Source organism: Pseudomyrmex gracilis, unplaced genomic scaffold (genome assembly GCF_002006095.1).
Source record: "Pseudomyrmex gracilis isolate BER0280 unplaced genomic scaffold, ASM200609v1 scaffold_166, whole genome shotgun sequence".
Taxonomy (NCBI): domain Eukaryota; kingdom Metazoa; phylum Arthropoda; class Insecta; order Hymenoptera; family Formicidae; genus Pseudomyrmex; species Pseudomyrmex gracilis.
Window position 1 is genome coordinate 169,086 of NW_018020750.1, and position 21,414 is coordinate 190,499.

Here is a 21,414-nt window from a genome sequence, read left to right on the forward strand (position 1 = left end):
GCATATAATATACATACACGTAAAATATATATACAACACAAGTAAAGTTAGATGTAAACGAATAAAATATAAATATATTTCAGTATTTCGTAAGAAAAACAAAGTTGAAAAAACATGCTGAAGAATTAGAAAAGTATTTAAATATTGTTCGAATATTCAAACGTCTGCAATATAAAAAGTAAACTTAAAACTTTGTACTTTCATCATCGTTGAATTTTAATTTTATGTGAAAAATGTAAAAACAATATAAACGAGGGAAGACCGAACGCGCTGCGATCCAATTTTTATTAAAAGGAAAAATCTCTTTCTGCAAATTGCGCCTGAAAGCCGCAAGGCGAAAGAAAGCGCGATAATTCTAGGCCCCACAGTGCACGGCCCAATTTTCAGCTTGGCGTGTCTTTTATCCCGATCTCGTAAACGCGACAATCGCTCATTAACAGATTTCTTGGCGGCACTGCCGACATGGGTTAAATCGCATTCGACGCCGCGGATTGCATTCAGGTCGACCTGGTGCACGTCGACACGTCGACGGGGTGCATTTAAATAAAAAGACACGATAGCCCCCGCTCTTGGAGCGCGATATATCTCGCGCGGGACAAAATCGGGTTGGTTGGGAGCTCGAGGGATAGGCAGAGAAAGGACGGCAGGGGGGAGCCGGAGGGTCAAATGGCGGGCAGAATGCGCGGTGATTGCTGAAGGGCCGCATAATTGCACCCTTTGTGGTGCAATCAACGGCGCAACTTGGACGGCGCCTACGTCTATCGGCCCTCGTCCCCTCCCCTTCGCTTCCAGAACTGTCTCCCCTCCCTTCGTCGCCATTCTCTCTTTACCGTCTCTCGCATTAGCGGGGGCGTCATCAGCGGCGATCCGATCGTTCCTTAAATATCGCGGCAGTTAACGCTAAATACACTCGTCGCCCAACTACCGTTGCGAGAGTCCTGGATTTTTCGAATTCCGTCTTCGTTCCCGCAAAACCCCGACGACGTTGCCGACAAGATAAAAATCATGCGCACGTTAATGAGCGATAAGCGACGAACCGTGATGTGAACGATAAAATTGATGAGCTTATCATTAGTGCGATATATGTGCGCACGCTTTAACTTTGTCAAATATTCTTTAATCGTATTCAGACGGTATAAAAGCGCTCTAAAATATCACATACACAAACGATATGCTTATTTAAAAAATTGTTTTATATTAAAAACAAAATACAGTTTTATATATATACCTGCGATATATCGGAATGTTAAGAAATATTTTTTCAAAATATTTCTCAGAAAGTTGTCGACGAATGAAAGAGAGAATTAATGAACAATTTTATTTAAATAATCTAATTACTGTTCGCGCGCAATGCGTAACTGCACCGTTCATTAGATTGCCAACATGCGCGCAATCAAAACGAGACAATCATCGTGAAAGGTCGAGCGAGATTTTTGTATCGCGAGGACGACCGCAACACGGCACAATAGAAAGTAATGCGTCTCGCTCGGTAAAATTTATACGCTATTCAGCCCGCGCACAAACGTCGGTAAATTCCGTTGAATTAACCATCGCCGCGGTATCGGGGAAGAGCGACTAAGCGGTTCCACGGAACGATTCACGTACTCGATTTCTCTCATCCCGCGTTCGCTGTAATGCCAGTCCAATCCTGGAACCCGAATTTTATCGGATTCGAATTCACTGTGTCTACACTAAAACATATTTGGATTTCAAAAAAAAACTCCACCAGAAACTTCTATTAAAAACACGGTATTAAGTTTCAGAACGAGAACTTTTTTTTGCAAAAGAACACGACAAAATAATGTGTATGAATTATTCAAATAAATAAATAAATAGATAAATATATCAAACTTTTGCATTATCACACACGCAAATGCTTTTAATTTGATTAATCTCCGTCAAAGTTAAAAAACAAAAACAAAAACATGTATATAAATTTGACAGCATTCTTCCGTCAGAATAGAACTACGCGAGGCAGCATTGCCGTCTCTCGGCTTTAATCGCTCGATTTAATGAGGCGGTAGGATCAGGATACAAAGTGGAACGTGGACAATTAGACGGAAAAGGCTGGTGTCTGGGTATATCGGAGAAGACGACCGCACAAGAACTGGTCGATCTCGAAACATCCTGCGCGAACGCGCCATGTGGCGTGTTTATTTTAACAAGATCGCGTATGTACGGTCGTTTATTAATTTGGACCGTTTGGCTGCACCAGGTCGTCGGCGTCGTTGGAAGAGCGCAATGTTTACCGCCTCACGAGGCAACCCTCGCTTCAGGATTTTACTTCGACGCGCAAAGCGGCCTTCATATGGCGCGCATCCGGCAAGCGAATTCGCGCGATTGAGGATCACTGAAGCTTGAGGCTGGCGACACGACGATGCCATTACCGCGTCGACCTTCTCCCACACCCTCGGCTCCACCATTCTTCTCTGTCTCGCTTCTCCTGTGCCTGTCCTTGTCTATCTCTCTCACTCGGTCCCCCTCCCCCTCCGCCGTATTCCCCTTCGAACCCCCGCGCCCACGTCCTCCTCTCGTCTTTCATCTCGCCTGCACCGCAGGTCTTGAATTATACAGACAGCGCCACTTAAAATAATACACCCGGTACAAACTGAACATCAACGCTAAAACCTGTCGTTTTCTGTAAGCTGGAATTATGGAAATTCCGCCGCAGCCGGTAGTAGTGTCCTTTTCCTCCGGCTGTGGCCTCCTTTCTACACTCTTCGGGGCGACGGAAAGCCTGGATGAGACTGAAATACGTGCTAATTTCACGTTTTCAGGAAAAGAGCGGTAGATACGCGAAGAGCGAAGCGAGGATGTAACGAATTGATTTATCGTCATTTAAAATCTTGAGACACACCATTCGGTATTAAAAGTAACGTACAAAGAGAAGTAATTTACGAAGAAACAATTTGCAATTTTCGATGTAGTCGCCGATCTCGAAAAACATTGTTGTATAGAATATCCTCGCGAAACTACGGCGTGGTCGATGATATTATCGATATAGCAACCACGCTTGAGAAAGAGAGAGAGAGAGAGAGAGAGAGAGAGAGAGAAGGAATAGCGCGATAACACATCCCGGGAAGTACCGTTTTCGTAACTGATGCAAACACAAGACACGCCGGTATCTACAGCGGAACATAAACGGCGCGCTTAATCAAAGCTACATGTTATGAACTTATCTCTGACACTTTTTCCACCTACGTCTTAGAATACCGTTCGATCCAGCAGATACCGATACTATTTTTTTGCTAAGTATCGAGTTAGAGAGAGAGAGAGAGAGAGAGAGAGAGAAAGAGAAGTGCGGCGGCTAATAAAAGACTCGCTTAATTAGAATGTTCGTTAAGAGGCGTAAGTCCTCGTTTACCCCGCGACCTCACGATTGCCCGACCGAGATCCGCAGGTAAAAACGTAAGAACTATTTTCATTAAACTCGGCGGTGAGTTCGCCCAGCGCAAAAGTCTTCGCTTTTGTAGGCGAGTGCCGAGTGGCCGCCGCGTAAAGAGATTAAGCCCGGCGGAAACACGGGGCGAGGAGTGAGAAGAGAAGTGAGGAAGAGGGGGAGGACGGGTTGCTACGCGGAGGGTATGTTTCGTTATTAATTCGCTCTTATTAATTCCGCTTAGGAGATTCGAATGAAACGGCATATTCGACGCCGCACGTCGTCGTGGCCGGATCGATTCCAGTTTCTCCCCCTATCTTCTCTTTCATCCCGCTTTCGTCCAGCCGGCGTTCCTCCTGATGACTTCAATTCGGATCGTTAACGCTGATTTCCGTTAAATTGCCGCAAGAGAAGAATTTTCTCCCCGGCAAAGACGTGGGCTCTCAAATGACCCGCATGAAGCGTTCGACAATTGGTATAGTTTTTTTTTTTTTTTTTTCTAAAGTTTATTTTACAGAGAAACATTGTACTTACTGTTCGGCGAGTTTTTTAAACACATCGTTTCTTTTTATATGCCATTATATGTATATATATATTTTTTATTATTTTATTGCAATATGAATGTATTTTTAAAATCAAAAATTGAATTATTCCTTAACGATATCGCTTTGTGTGCGAATGACACTCGCAAGAAAGAGATACGTAGATACCTGCAACCCTGATGGGTACATTTCTGTGTTATTTACGCAAAAAAAAACCAAAAAAGCATAATGCGACTCGCGGGCGAGCGAGCGAGCGGAATCGAGTTGCTCAAACAAAGAACGCGACGAGGAATCGGGTGTCTTTCCGGCACGCGGAACTTTCTTTCAAGTTCTCTCGAACGCGCGAGTTTGATTTTCCGTACGCAAAGTAACATGCACGTAAACCACGGCCGAGTTATTTCAATGAGTCGCATCGTAGAAGCGAAGAGGACGACGGTGGACAGACACGCGGAATGGGGAGTCGTCGGCGCGGCGGCAGTCACTGATTTAACGCGAGACAATTGAATCTAATTACGAGCGTCGCGGCAGCCAGTGATACTCAATCCCGCCCATTCCGCGTCGCGTTTTTTTCCGTATCCTCTCCGTCTCTAGTTCTCTATCGAGTCGATATTGCGCGTTACGTCGAGCTCCACGGCACCGGTAATATTTTTCCCGCCCGTCAATTTTCTTTTCCATTACGGCAACTATTAAAAGACTCCTGACGGCATGCGCGCTCAGCCGCGAGATTGGAAAAGACCATAAGTCCTTAATAAGATTCACAGTATCCAACTTTCCATACGTATATGTCACAAGACGTTATAAATTAAACACACACACATACACAAATCTTTCTTTTGCTGATATCGAACATATGTATGATATTATTTTTTCGATTAATGAGCAAGTTTTGCCACGTGCTGATAAAATAGAGATGGTGGCGTATGACCGACGTCATGTATGTAAAGTAGCGACTCGCGTAATGAGGCGAACATCGCGCAAAACGGAATTTTTTCAACCGAGAGACGCTACCAAGCGCTAAAGCGCGCACGGAATGGACATTAAAACGTATTACGATTCTCGTGTGTGCACCGCATCGCATTAGCGGCGTTAACGCCGGCATATAACGCTCGCTCGCGAGTGCAATCTCAGAGACCGGTCGGCGCGCTCCACTGGTTGCTCTGCGCGGCGGCGCAGCGCGCCAAGCGCGCCCCTGGCTGTTCATTAGAGGCCGCATTGTCCGCTAACTAAGTACAGACGCAGCCCTACCCACTGCCCTCGACCAACCTACTGATCTCCGAGAGCCCTCGTGCCCCTCGCGACCGCACGTAGAATCTCTTCCATCCCCAGCCGTTGCTGTTCCACGGAGCTTGTTCCACGGCACAACCGGCAGCTCGAGTAGCAACGCACTCGAGTCGCGCTGCTCGGTCGAGCCGATGCAACCCAAGATCTGTTTCGCGCGATTGCAAACTTTTTTATCCCGATTTCATATAATTTTATGATTTTGTCGTTTCTGTACTTTCATCGTTTTTTATTTCAATTTTGATTTTGTTTTCAATAATTGCAGAGCTTAATACGCGAGCTGTCAATCTTCGGCTAATAGCCGAGAGAGAAAGAGAAAAATGCGCTCTCTTTCACTCTCTCTTTCTTTTTTTACCCGGGCCCATCTTACATTATCGCGCTATTATTATTTTATCTTCTATAGTAGTTTTTTATCTCTCTTTTTTTTTTTCGTCCCGCTTGCCAAGCCGCGTCTGGCTCGCACTGCTCGACAAACCACTTTCACCCACTCAACCCCCCCACCCGCCTCCGTCTTTTCCCATCCGCTTCTGCCGACACATCCATCCCCATATCTCACTCCGCCGCGCTACTCGATTCAGCCTCGCCGCGACGTCACGCCACGTTCGATTTCCACGAGGACGACGACGTTGCAGCGCAAAGTGCCGGTCGAAGAGTCTCCCTTACTACTTCGCTCCGGCTTCGGGATCGGTTTTTGTGCACTCAACGATAGTAGAAGTTTACTGTCGCCCGTGATACGTCGACTCGACGTACGTTTTAGCCGTAGCTGGTAGCTATTGCCGCGCGCCACAACCTTCCGTCGAGTACGGAGTACATTTTGTTTGATGGAAACAATCAATCGGGTTACGCGTCCGTCGTCTAAACAAATTTCTCTCGTCTCCATTACAGGATTACAATTTGAATATTTTTTTATTTTTTTATTACACGAGAGAAAGAAACACGAAATAATTATATTTTATAACAGAGGATAATAAATTTTTCGCAAATTTATTTATTGGTGCGATTAAAATGTTTAAATTGTTTTTTGTGTAAAAACGTTGCGATAAATTAAGTTACAAAGAGGAGAAAGAGAGAGAGAGAGAGAGAGAGAGAGAGAGAGAGAGAGAAAAGCAAGCTCGCTCTCTCTTTAGCTCTCGCTAGCTTTTTAATTGAAGTAATAAAAACATCATGATCGGCAAGAAATTTATGAGAAAGCTAGTTATGTTAATTTAACGTCGACCTGCCAACTTACGATACCCTAAAAGCGTGTGCGCGTCGATATATATATATATATATGTATATATACGCGCCGTCCGGCTGCTTACCGAACCTGATTGGTTAGAAGAGGCCGGAAGCCCTTCGACGCACGGAACACACGACACGACAAGCTGACGAAGGGAGAAACACGTAGTCGAGCTAATCGCATTAGGGACAGCGGAGCCATAAATATAAATACGCGGCGGCAACCTGGCCGAATGTTAATTCCGGCCCGTTCTCGTTACCGGCTAATAAATGTGCATTACAATCACCCAGATATGGAAATCCGAGCTATGCCTATCCAAGCACCTTACCCGGTGGCCGACGCAACCCGTGAGTTAACTCACCTCGTCGCCAATGTGGATGTCCGATCCAACGCGACCGGGTTAGACAGGCGAGCTCGTTACCCTTCGACCAACCCGCGGTCAACCGGCTTCTATTACCCGAGTCCGTGTATCCCGGCTATGTAAATAGCCGTAGCAACGCGAAGAGAGCGATCTTTGAGAATCCGGAATCGAGAACAGAGCACCGACTCCGACGCTATTATATCGGCTTGTGCGCGCTCGCAGTAACGAGTGAGCGAGCGACCGACCGGCGAATCAAATCCCCTTAGCGCTCTGCGATATAATCGATGCCTCATTATGGAATAATCTACCTATATTCATGGGCTTCCATATTGTCCACTGGAAACATCTCGGAACGTCGTATTGTATAATATAATGACATGTTCTTCATAATGTGTAATATGAACAGAGTCCTTCCACACAGTTATATGTTGCCTTTTGCGATTTTTATGTCGGAAAGTTTTCTCCAACGCGATTTTATTAAACTCTATTTCTCTCTCTCTCTCTCTCTCTCTCTCTGTACCTATTGTGTGTATACACGTTTTTCCTGAGTGCAGTTGAAAAATTAACGAGCGTAATGGAGTTAAACCGGTAATTATCTATCGTTAATTTTTCAGTCGCGCTCAGAAAACGCACACAAATGTCGAAAAATCAGACAAAAATTTGTTCATCGTTGTGCGATAAAATAAACTTTTTAACATAACAGACACTGATTATAAATAATAATCGTTAATTAGCTCTCCACCACCAACTTCCATAAACACAGACGCTCGCGAACGACACGACACACGAACACGTTACTCGGGAGAAGCGGAGAAAAGAATGTACGTGCAAATGTTATCTTTTTGAGTCACAACGGCGGTCAATTACCGTCCCCCACGTCGTTCTCATTACGCTAAAAAGTTCATTAACAAGCGTAATGAACTTAATCGCTAATCGTCGAGCTATCTTCGCCGGCAAAAGGGATATGGGTGTTGCGAAGCGTAGGTATAGGCATAGGGGATGTGCGCGTTATCTTTTCGAGATGCTCGCCGCGTTGCAGCTGCTTATCATGAGCTCGCATGAGACATGCTCCGCATGATACGCATGCGGTAAGACAGGTTTTCCTACTTAACGTACCCGCATAAATGGCGTCCCTAAAATAAATGCCTATCCAGCTATTATGCGCACTCAACACGCACGCTCGGATTCGATAAGCTTTATATAAGAACACATATCTTACGCGCGTTTCCGCGTAAACAACGACGTTCTTCTTTTTTTTTTTTTTTTTTCAAAGAAAACTATCTAAAAGGACACAGAGTAATATTTTATGCAAATCAAAATGATAAAACATAATTACGCTATTTGAATGACAATTTTTTTTGGAATTAGAATTAAAGGCGAAAAGAGCCTGTGTAAATGATCTTGGTGTATCAATTTTTTAATTTGTTTGTTATTCGACCAAACGTTTCTATCCGTCGTTGGGATCTTCTTCAGTGAATAATCGAAAGGTAAAAAAAATATAAATAGCAATTACTAACAAAGTGAGATTGAAATAAGAATCAAAAAGATTAAGAGAATTATCGAATATTTGTGAAAAATACAAAATGTATTAATGTTCGCACCATTGTGTGAAGTGAGATTAGTCGTCATCTATAATGTAACAATACAAGTCGAAAATTGGTATTTTTTTGACATTAAAATCATGATACAAGAAAAACTATACCGACCGAACAAAAATGATTATCGAGGTTTGTTGTAGGATTAAGAGTATACGATTCGATAGGATGCTTACGAATGATTCATCGTCGTCGTGACAGTTTCGCTACAAGCAAAAACGCCTAAACGGCCGTGAAGTCTTGACTTTTCCCGCGCTATTTGATCGATGCTATTTTCCACGAGCGGCGTTTCGTTCGCGTAAATGTGTGTGTGTGTTATACACATATATAAGCGCACGCGAAGGAAGAGAGCAAGCGAGCGTTCGTCTCGCGATCTCGACTCGCTCCAATATCCGAGTTTTTTGACAGCAATTTCGGTCACGTCCGATAATATATCTGGATCATTAATATAAAGCTCGGGCCGCCCTCCTCCTCTCCACACATACATCCCGCGCATCCCCCGTCGCGGGGAAATTGCTTTTCAATCCCCTATACCGACCCGTCCCGCCTAACCCCCTCTAGCCGCGACTCCCACCCGCATCTGATCCGCTATCTCCGTCTAGTTCTCCGCGTAGCCCTCTCCTTGCTCTGTTTCTCCCCTCCGGCTCTTCTCTATACACGCGCGTATCACCCGGTAGATTTCTCTCGTCGACGTCATTGCTGCTGTGGCGTTCGTATTCAAAAGTCGGATTTATGCGAAATCTAATAGTACGAAATCCGGTGCAAAACTAGAAGCTGAACTCTTCAATTTCTCACAAGAGAGAGAGAGAGAGAGAGAGAGAGAGAGAGAGAGAGAGAGATCGTATAAAAGGCATATTAGAAAAACACTTCACAAAATTATTATTTCACTTCCGCGCAACGGCATTGCTTTGGACGTAACTTCGTTTAAGACACTGTCACATTTCTCACTCACCTCTGTGAGTAATGCAAACTCTGTTTATTTGTCTAGTTCTCTCTCTCTCTCTCTCTTGCTCTCTCTCCTTCTCGTAATGCTTTTAAGTGCGCTACTGCGAATTTTCGTAGCTCAAAGGGTCGCTCGCCCGCATTAGCTCAGGAAACAGCAACCATCGGTATATACGCTGTCTCTAATACGCGGCTGCGTACGCAAACACGCGCAACTCGCGAGAATCCACAGAGTACGTGCGTCCCGAGTGGATGCGGGATTACGGATCGGAGGCTAAAGTACGTCCACGTGTGAACACGAGCGGGGAACGACGTGTCGGGACTGACGAAATATTGATACTTTAACCCCTATAAAACGAGTGCTTTCGACGTCGACATTTTTGCACTCGATGTTGGTCGGGTATTTTTTTTCTTTTTTTTTTAACGTTTTTGTACACAGAAAGACTATACTCGATGCGCGTCTACGTATGTACGCGCTACCCGGTACACACTATCCGGAGCCTGCACGGAACACCCTCCCATAAAGACGATCCCCTCGATCAGATAAAAAATATATTATAGCCGGCACGATCCGAGGGCTCGATACTTCAACGAGGCGCTCTCCTCGGAAAACGGACAGCGCATCCACCCCCGTTTCGCGACCCTGCCTCCGCTCTCTCCCCGTCTCGCCTCTCGCCGCGCTGGTTTGGAAATCGCTATCGAGCGATTCGAGCGCTCGAATGCAGATCGCTGCACCGCCGCCGAGTCTCGGGGATGACATTCGACGAAATTAGATTCCGCGGCGAGGGTGGAAACGCGCGCTCTCGGCCACTTTTACTGTCTTCCCTCGTGGTTTCTCGACGGTTACTTCGATTGTTATCCGAGCACGAAGGGAACAACGTATATATACTCGACGACACGACTCTCTCTCTCTCTCTCTTTTATTCTCTCTTTCTCTCTTCATCACCGAGTACATCGAAAAGCATCGATTTCGCGACAGAAATAGGATTGATCGAAGGAAGCTACGGCATGACTGAATGACGTGGCGTCAAATTTAAATCCAAGAAAATAGAAAATGTTATTGAATCAATGTTAACAAATTATGTCAATCTTATGATTACCAAAGACATAACAACAAATCAAAAAAAAAAAAAAAACAAGAAATCTTAAATTGCAGAGATCTTAAATTCTAGATGTCCTGGCGCTGAGTGTGAAGGTTGAAACAAAACTTAAAGTAAAAAATTGTTTCGGAAAAACCGTGGCTTCTCGTTTAGTCATTTGCGGGTGGCGCAAATTATCACGATCGCATTTCCCGAACAAGCAATATCGCTCTACAGCTGCACGCGCGCATATCTATCGCGACCGACAAAGCTCAATGGACGACCAAGAACCATCGGAAAAGCTAATACAGCAACGTGGCAGGAGGAGGCGAGGGAGGAGGGGGAGGGCGGAACGGAATGGAGTGCCGCGGGGTGAAGGGGAGTCCGGTTTGAAGCTGGGGTGAGGCGCCATCGCGAGCAGCCAGACCGAGGGGGAAAGCGTTTAATTCATTACGGAGATTAAAAAAGTAAATTGCCTCGTCTCTCCGCGCGCGAAAGAACAGCGAGATAATCGCGGCCGAACGGACACATTCGGCCACGAAAATATTTAATTAAATTCATGACCGCAAGATACGGTTTGTTTCGGACTCGCCGCCGAAGAGCGCGCTCGAGAAGCGAAAGTAATTATCTGAATCTTTCCGAACGGCCGGTCACGTCTCTTTTTCACAGAAGCCACCACCGGCTGTTGGACGAGAAACGTCGGAACGCCGATGGATCGTTTCTCCGTGTCGGTGAGAAAGATGAGGACAGGAGAAACCGGTAATTGCGTCCGAGAGCGCAAGAAAACTCGTCTAATTAACACATTGGCCACACCGCATACCGGCAACGTCAATACCTTTTTTTCACGCAACTACGCATGATTGGCCAATACATCGGCGATTTTACTACCTACTATCGCGATCCGTTTCGCCATCGTAATTTCCGTAACAAGTATACGTTGTGTGTGTGTTTCAAACTACACACATTACGCGCGCGGTACAGAAAATTACACTTAATAAACGTTTTATTTGAGAAATAAAATATTTTTTTGCAAATAAAGTAACATTTTATATTACATTTCGTTCGCTAAACAATTTCATGTGAGATTCGACCGGATCGTGAAAACACGTAAAATTATGACTGAAGTTTCTCCTATATATACGAAGAAAATAGAATATCCCGGTGGATATAAAAACCAAAAAAACATATGTAACTGTAGGAATAAAGATTTTTGCATAAAAATGTGTTCGGGAACGGGAAGGAAAAACGTACAAGGCAACGCGCATAATTTATGTGTCGCAATGCGAGGATTCTCTCTCCAACTTGTTTCATCCATGATTGCCCCAAATGGAATAGCGTATAAATATCTCTCTCCGTATAAGAGTGGATTTCTGACCTATAAGCGTGGCGCAATAATAGCAGCGGAGCGGAACTAAAAACGGCCGGACCGTCGGTCGCATCGCCTGGCCCACCGACAAGAAGCCGTCTCGATTTATGGGTCCCGCGCATTAGACTTGAAAGGCGTGCTTTTTAGACCCACCATCGCCGTTATAGAGACTCCGAAGAAAGAAATTACGACTCGCTTATGTGATTTATTAACACTTTAATAGTTCGTACGTCTATATAGAGTCATTGACAATTGTATCACACAGATAGTTTGTGCGTATTCTGAAAACTACAAGTGAAATTCAACACATCGCGTGTTCGACTTGTTAAAATAAAAACTACTATTGCCTGTAATTAAAACGTAAAAAATTTTCGAGAGATTATCTTCGAGAATTCGCCAATTTAGAATCGTTTGCGGAATGTTTTGCAGAAATAATAAAAAGAAAAAGTTATGTAACACCCGAACGTTTCGAATTTTTATTTTAAAGTTATTTTTTCAGTAAAATATACTTGATCTGACAATCACTCCTATGCATCAATGCCCGACGATGCGACATGACTTCATGCGTCAAGTTGTCGAATATGTTGTGAGAAAAGAGGCATCGTCAAGACTAGAAATTCCGTTAAGAAACTTAAGATCAAACCTTCTACACATTTAATAAAAAATTTTAATAAGAAAATGTGTGTTGAATGTATGTTACCTCGAATATTAACCCTTCGTAGTCAGACGTGGGTCTCCCAAACCCACTCAGAAATTGCGCATCGGCATTTCTGAAAAAAATTAGTTTTTTTAAACTAATTTTATATCTTCGAAACTCTACTGAGAATTTTTTAATTTGTCTTTTTTTATCGACGCAGAAGTGTTCAAACTTTCGATTAAAAAAAAAAAGATTGAAAAAATATTGATCTTTCGCAGAGATATTCGATCTTAAAATCGCGTGGATCTCACAGACCCGGTCTGACTTAACTCGTCATTTTTGACATCTGACCACGAAGAGTTAAACATTAAAATGTGACTTATTAAAAATCTTCAAACTTAATACACGTGTTTAATTGCAATTATTAAATATAAAAGTGCATCACGGATTTCTTCCATTTGACGTATTGCATCACGGCATACACGAGTCGTTTCGTTTTCGATAGACACGCGCTCTGGCTGGCTGGCCAGACAATACGTTATTACGATCCAGCTTTATAACTTACCTCTTATATCCGTCCCCTCGCACAACGCAATCTCATTATCGGGGATGCACTCTCCGTATTAATACCGAGAACGAATTAACTTTCGGAACGTGACAGCACCAAATATCATTAACTTTATATCACCTCGCGCGAGCGAAATAATACAGGGACTTCCGCCCGAGGTAACTATGACGCATTTCTGCCGGCCGAGACGTGCTAATCAACTGATGAGTTTAAAGTCAATTGTTGAACGCTCACATGTATATATATATATATATATGTCTATTTTAATTAATATTACAGAAGTTCAGCCCAAACTCTCTCTGCAGATATCAAAAATATAAATTTAGTTTTTTTCGGAGATGTTTTTGTTTTCTTAAAATCAGTGCAAAAGCAACAGCAGAATGTAAAACACACAAACACACTCCCTTTTCCCCCCTCCCTTCCTCCCCGTCATTTCCAATAGGACGGGAAAATTAAGCGCATTTTTTGCGCGAAATATCACATTCTGGATTTTCGATATTTTAGCATTTCGTAAATTTTTCCGTACATGGAATCCGGCTATTACGACCGAGTGTAGCGAATAAGGGGTGCGACTGGTCGGAGAGAGCAAGGGGGTGGGAAAACGGCGCGGCGGTTCGCTCGATTTCGAATAAAGTTAATTGGAAAACATTGTAGTACGGGACGGGACGGGACGGGACGGGACGGGACACGGAATTGTGACGAAGGAGCGGGTGAGGGACGACGGGAAGGGAGACAGGACGACAGATCGGCGTGAGGGGAAGGTGAGAGGTTGGTGAGTTAGCGAAAATTAATATTCCATATCGGGCCATCGCATCCGACAACGTCGATGATCGACCTAACTCGCGCGACAAAAAGCGAGTTTTTCCAACGGCGCGACGCAGCTTGGTGGAAACTGGATGACGATTTGCGTAATATTATATATTCGCTCGCCTCGCACATTGAAAGCAACACTGTGCGAGAGTTACGTTGACTAATTATCAGCGGTCACATTAATCGTTATACGTAAATTAATAAAGTTATTAACGTTGCTCGCGTGTATGTGAAGATCGTTCGTTGCAAAGCGTAACAACAACTCGTCGCGCGAATTCCTAATTACTGAGTTATCCGCACGGCTCGATAATTACACAATACTACGCGATCGGTTAGTATCGATCGCGTCTTTGTGAATATTTCAGAATTTAACCGATTGCTTGCAGTTTCTATCGCGCGCGGATGAACAAGTTTTTGCGTGTGAACGAAAAATTAAATAGAACAGAAGCGTGTAATGTAAGACTTATATATATGAGACACGTAAGCAAAGCGCCATCATTTTCTCATTTTTTGTTATGTATCAAAAAACAAAAACTTTATAGAAAAACTGTGAAAAAGATTCATAAAAATGTGAGTTTTTTTTTATCTCGAACACGTCAAAAATGTTCGAAACGTTTTTAACAAACAGAATCTGCGAATTTTTGCGATCTTACGGTGCTCTTATATCAACACCTACGTATACCTCCAATAAAAGATTGGTGCAGTTGGCCGACAACACCGAATCGATATCTACAAAGCAGAGAGCTGTGGACACTATTTACAGTCGTGTCAAATGAAAAAAAAAAAAAGATATTCACTGGCGCGGTAAATTGTTTTGCGACTAATTTAGGTTCAATCGGATAGCGCGCGCACAGTAACTTGGCGTGTAACACGTCACTAAAATAAACAAAAAAAAAAGATGGAAAAAGACGAAGCGTTAATAGACAATTGAACTATCCGGGATTCGAGCAATCCCGATAACATTTTTATTAGCGATGCCTTCGATCTCGTGACGCCGAAACCGCGGCGAAGCTCTCCGCGGGATATCAAATTTCGTAACAACCCGGCCAGCGGGTAGTCGAGTTATTTCAGGTGGGCGAAAAACGCTCAAAAACACACGTGTCATCATGTAGTGTTATTTTTGCCCGATCGTAACCGTAATTGGATTTGGAGCGCAAATTGGTAGCGGGGTAGTCTCTCAAATTCCAGAAAAATCGCGAACCACCGGCGACCGAGATGTTTCATTCATAGAGAAAGCTCGGCGCGCGATTCTCTGGTAATCTGTTCCTCCGAAAATAGATTTTTTTTTTTTTTTCGAATCTCGATTTATTGTAGATGAGAAACTGAACAAAAAATCACGCACAAAATGAAATTACACAAAGGTTTTATACAATCTATACATATATATATCTAACACAATAAAGAGCGACGATGTAGAGAATCTCTCGCACACACTTGGATCAAACAGGTATGCGGAGTGAGACTGTTGGAAGTCAGCCGAAAGAAACGGTACTCGGAGGATCACCGCGGATGAACGTTCCATCCCATAAGCTTGTCCCCCATCGAAACGTATAGCGTCTCGTGCACAGTTCGGTGCATCGTATGTCGCGCGTCTCTGCGGCCCGGCTGTTGGATACGTGCGGCACGAAGATGCGCCGCGGGATCACCGACTGACAGCTCCCTAATGGAACCCGTAAATACCGCACGGGGCACGTTATGTTTTCCAAATGAAATCCCGAAAATTTACTCCGGCGACTGCAGCCGCCGCCGTTTATCCTCTCCGGATAAAACATTACATTTTGTGTCTCTCCCTCTCTCACGCTTTCATTTAATATAATAACGCTGCAATGTCGTGGTACATATAGTATATATATATATATATGTACACGATTGCTGTTATTGGTCGATTTCTGCAGTGCAGTTACATACATTGAAACATCGAGCGAGATCAATGGCGTTTGCATTATTATGCGATTGATGGGTCGACGCATGATAATCCAATCTGAAGCAACGAAAAATCCGTATAACCAGGAGCAGATAATTAGGAAGCGAGCTCCGTATTGATTGATTCAATTTCCAGCTCGATAGAACGAACGTCCACTTTAATTACACCAACGAACAATACGTTGACGATTAATATTCATATTGCGATATTGTAATATCGTGATACGTAATACCGTAATACGCTAATATCGCGGATGTTAATAATGGTTCGCTTAGCGTTTATTTATGCGCGATTAATTACTGCCGCGAAAAGGAAGCCGTTGCGTGTTAGAAGATCCAACAAAATTCGAAAATAACGGGAGAAGAGATACGTGTGTATATATATATATATATATATATACACAATTATAAGCGTACAAAAATATTATGCAATGAAAGACGACACACGGCGCGTATCGTGCACGCGCATATTTAGTTACGTTATTACCGCGCGTGTATATCCGACGATTACCGCGATGAGATGCGGGCGCATCATGTACGTAATCGATATCGAAACCAGATAAAAATAATATTACGACGCTGCGATTATGATACCCGCATCGCCAGATCGAATCGGTCGCGGCGCAATCGCGACTGTTCGACGCGACTCCGCGCTGATATATAGGATGCAGATTGCAAATACGATTAAGCGTTATTGCATTTTCTACTTTTCTCGGAATTACATTCTTTCAAATTTTATTACCCGCCGATATCGATTGGTCGTGGCGCACGGTCTCGCCTCTTGGCATGCGTACAGAGAGAGAGAGAGAGAGAGAGAAAGAGAGAGAGAGAGAGAGAGAGAGTTACCTACCGCGGCTACACGGATGAATGACACCATCGCATCTCACGCCCCCTCCGAACGCGTGGATATTAATTTGCAAAAATTAACGCTCCGAAAACTGACAAAATCAAACGTTTGAAAAGCCGACAAATTAAAACGGAAATCTTTTACTACGATGTCTATATTCAACGTTCAAAAATAAAGTTGCCTGAACATTTTCCAACTATTTTTCTTTAACCTTTCTCTTTTTCTTTCAACTTTGTTTTAGAAAAGAACGAATCGAAGTAAGTTGAAAATAAATATAAATGTCAGAGAAATAAACAAGCGGGCGTATGTGCAAAAATATATTTTTCAAGCGTATACATTTATACATTATAGCAATTTGAACTGAATTTAAATCTGAAAATTCATATCGGATACTTCATTTGCATCTTATATACATAAACTACACTTTTTTACCCTCTGTGAAATAAATCCGAGTTTGACTCCTGGCCAAGGTGTCTTTTCCGCAATGTTTTTTTTTTTTTTTTTAATTTTACAAGAGCATAAAAGAGGTAGTTTATATATGAGATGCAAATTAAGCATCGGAATTTTAAAAATGAATTCAATTCGGAATTACTGTGTGTGTGTGTATTCATGTGTGTGTTTACATATTTAAAAAATATATTTCGCGCATATACATCCATTTGGCTCTTAATGGGCCTTATTTCTCTGCTAGTTGAATATTAAAAAAAGCCTTGCACGAGAATATTTGTTAAATGCGTTTCATATTTTTTGTTTTGTGTGATGTGTGTAAAACTTATGTATCGCACGAATTTTTTTCTCACTTTTTCTTTTAATTGCTACAAGCACAACGCAGTTAATTTTTCCTTCTCAAACGAATTTTCGAGTCAGTTTTTTTTCCATCTATCCCCTCCATTGTTTCGCAAGCAATGGTACAGGCGATAGGAGCGTTTGTAGATTCGCGCCCGTTCGTGCCAGAGCAAAGTGGCTATTTTCCAGCCAGTGCTCACCGATTAAGAATCCGATCCCGGCCAAGGAGCAAGGGATAATCCAAACTCGAGAATCACGAATGAGCTTATTCCCTGAGTTTAGCAATAGGCATTATAGAAAAAAAAAATAAAACTAACGGTAACGATCAAAAGATTCTCGCGCTCGTGCATTTTTTGATTTGTTATTCATACACGAAGCTTATCTAATATTTCCGGAAAAAAAACAGAATTACTCAAACGATTTTTTCTGTTATTCTCTCATATAAATTTTTGTTATGAAATTCTTTTCTCTTGCAAAAGTAGTCGTTCAGTTTTACCGAACGACTAAGTCAACAAACTTGAATTATTTTGTGAAAAAAAAAAAAAACACACAAGGGTACAGACGAAGTCGTGGGACGGTAAAACGAGTGAACTAGCGAACGGTCGACGGGGGAAAAGGGGGATGGCGGCCGTGAAGTAAATAGGAGTCGTGGTCGTTCTGCCGTAAAATTGTATGTGAAATTGTGCGATGTGTCTTGCGAATTGAATCGCCGGAAACGACATTGATTTTATTGCTTGTTTCCAGTGCTGTATACTTCATCCTTACCCTCTTCTCCATCTTCCAACCTACTTGCCGCCCCCTTGCCACCCCATTCAGAACCGCGACACGTTTTCCACTATCACCTCGGCAACTCTTTGTTGCGTTATGCAAAAGTTTATTTTCCAATATTGCCCAACATATAAATCGGTTTTACATAATACTAAATCTAATTTTTAAAATATATATATATAAATTCCTTCAATTGAAATTTAGTTAAAAACTTTGCTCCTGTATTGTTATACAGTACATTGCTGATGAAAAATGTATTAAGATGATTTTATATAAAAGCAGATCTAAGTAAGAGAAAAGTATCGAGTCAATCGGTGAAATCACATTAATTTCTCTCACTGCAGAAGAAGCTGACACTCGCTCCAAAGCCGAAATACGGAGGCCATAATTTTCCTTCAATGATTTACCACGGGCTAATTGCAGAATGCAGTGAGCGGTAATATCGCTTTGCAGGGTTACGTCCGGGGTAGGGTAGCTATACTTTAGTTTGCAATTTAAACTTTACTTCCTCCGGAATTGATTAGCTTTTAGTAATTAAGCAAGCAACGCCTTGGACCCCCTCGCTCTTCTTCCCGCCCGTTCCCTACGCCGCATTCGCCCACTTCGTCACTCCCTCGCTCCCTCCTCTTCCTCCCCCCGACACCTCCTCCTCGTCCGCCACCTTGCCATCTCATTCCCTTCACCCTTCCCGTCGCTATTTCCCTTTTCTCGTTCGAGTTCGGTCATACTATTCCATTTCGGCGAACGCGCCTGCGCTGATTCACGCGCGCGTACGTACACGCACACGCGCGCGTTGATTCTTCCGTCCTGTTCATCCCCCCCGTGTCCCATGCGAGCCTCCCGTCTCTCCTTCACCCCCTCCCTCCCTCCCACCCTCCCTCCTCCCTCGCCCGGGTGTCTGACGTACCCTCTCTTCGTAAGTACCTTGTTTTGCCACTGATTCCTCATCCGGTCGCTTGTGCGTCCGTTTTCGATCTTATTGAGTGTTATCGAGAATTGCTCGTGTTTCGCCAACAGCGTGAATTGATCTTATGCTTCGTTTGCTTCTATTTCTATTATGCTGGCATCTGCCTTAATAGTAATTAAAGAGAATATTTTCTCTCGACAAGTCTTAAAAAACTGTATCTTAATTAAATTTTTCAACAACATACACTCCATGTAATTTCCATTTATCTACAGAGAAATATTTCGATGTTTCGAGAACGCGCGAGCTTTTTAATAAATCATATCTGGCTTTAAATCAGGCACAAAATGAACAGGCCTGATGAGTGGGTCAGTGCGCATGACTTTACTATTGAGAATCACTGCCATCACCGCGATTTGAATTTCAATTTGTCGTCAAAATGTTGCGAACACGTAGTAGATTTTTAACGTGATGTAGAAGCGTTTCGATATAATTTTCATAACTGGCAACAGGAAGCCCCCTCCCCCCTCTCCTGTATACACACACAGACACACACACGCTATCGATCGAATGTCGAAAATGTAATTCGATGCAACACATCTTGCCTGCGTGCGTAAATTAATGTAAATTATGCGGAGTGTCTCTATTTTCAGGGCAATATCACAAATCAGCGAAATGCGTTTCGTTAAAATCGTAAATGACAATCGTAAACCGATAAAGTAATTTTAACATCATAATTTCGTTAATGCGTGCAAAGAGGAGCAGAGTTTCGCATATTTTTAAGGTATATTTGAAAAATTAAAATTAAAAATGTAACGCGCAAAAAAAAAACGCGCAGAGCAAGATCACCGCAAGTGCGTAAAGTCGCGCGCAACAACTTTACGCGTTTTCAAACAACGAATAACTTTACCGCAAATACCGCAAAAATATTAAAAATATTACTTTTCTTTTACTGTATCTGTTAATGAATTTTATTGTAATCTTATTTGCATTTCGGAGCAGTACAGTTACGCGTAAACAATCGTCGTGATTAATATACCATCACTCATCATTGTTTATCGCTCTCATTGCACCGCGCACAGTGCCGCTGTCCTTTCCACGAATTATGTCGCGCATTGTTTCATCCGCGGTCCATTATCATAGCGTTAATTAGGACATACTGGTCTTACATGATCAAAATCTCTTTTAAATTTCGCGATGCTCGAAAATATAATATATATCGATTGCAATTTTACTCACCAATGCAATGACGAGAAGGCCGCTGTAAGCCGATAGTGATGATGATCTGCGCCAAAAAATCCTCGCGACAAACAGTCGTCGTCCGCTCGGAGCAGTGCGCAGTCCAGAACACTCATGGAGCACAAGCTGGTCGTTGTGTTGTTGTTGTTGTTGCCGTCGTTGTTGTTCGTCGTTGTCGTGACGGGAAGCCGTTCACACGGAAAGATGTTCGCGAGAAGAGAGCAGCGCGGTTTCACACAAGAACAAAATTCTCGTTATTCGGAATACTCACTCCGGACCCGATCGATCCGCTTCGGTCGCCGAAGTTAGTTGAATCGTCCGCGCGCGCAAACACTTCTCACAATAAATATTCCGGTCCACGATTCGCGCCAATCATCGAATCGCATACGTCCGATGTGCTGTTCGCCGCTGCGCCAAGTCGTGCACTGAGTCGTGAACCGTCGTACTCGTCGCGGCCGTTTGGTGTCGCTGCGCGCAATCGCGCTATTGGCGCGACTCGTCGCACACGTCCGTTCGGCACGACGGATACACACGAAATGCGGGGGACGACGCGTACCGTGACACGAGACTCGCCGGGAGCGCCCGACGTGGCACGATCGCAAGTGCCTGTGTATACATCTATCTATCCCGTTTTCTCTTTCGCTCCCCCGACGCGTCCAGGATACACTGGTTATACAGGATCGCCGTCGCGCGTTCCTACGTCGCGCGCGTCCTCCCACGTCATAGAGATCACGTCTACGATTCTCCCGAGAAGAGAAAGCGGGCGCGTGTCGTGCACGCACGTCAGACACACGCGCAACGGAATCTGAGATGTCGTCAGGAGCTGACCATGCCGTTGATAACGAATGATAGGATTTCAGCGCATCAGAATGATCTATGTGTAGAAACGCAAATTCGATTCTATATATATATTAGTTCGAATTGCGCGTGTAAAGGTGCGCGTATGAGGCAAATTGGTTTTAATTATAATTAATTAATGTTTGAATTGAGCGCGCGTTAAGATATTGTGCGTTAGGAAATTTGATGAGAAGTATTGGACAGAGAGATTGTACGGTACACACGCATTGCGCACGCGCAGGATATTATGAAAAGTTTGCGGCTGTTCACGACGCCAAAAAATATGGCGTGGTAATACTTGTTTTGCGAGCTATCACGCCGCACATATTTGCTT

The 21,414-nt window shown here is 43.4% G+C and overlaps 1 protein-coding gene across 1 annotated transcript in view; it reads right to left on the reverse strand.

The window, feature by feature from the left end:
* The window catches only part of LOC109857605 (LIM domain only protein 3-like), a 54,519-nt gene extending 33,811 nt beyond the window's left edge, over positions 1-20,708 (reverse strand). Inside the window, exon 1 of the mRNA XM_020434088.1 lies at positions 20,244-20,708. The gene's annotated coding sequence lies outside the window, so the exon portion shown is untranslated. The remainder of the gene's footprint in view (positions 1-20,243) is intronic.
* Between the last annotated feature and the right edge of the window lie 706 nt (positions 20,709-21,414).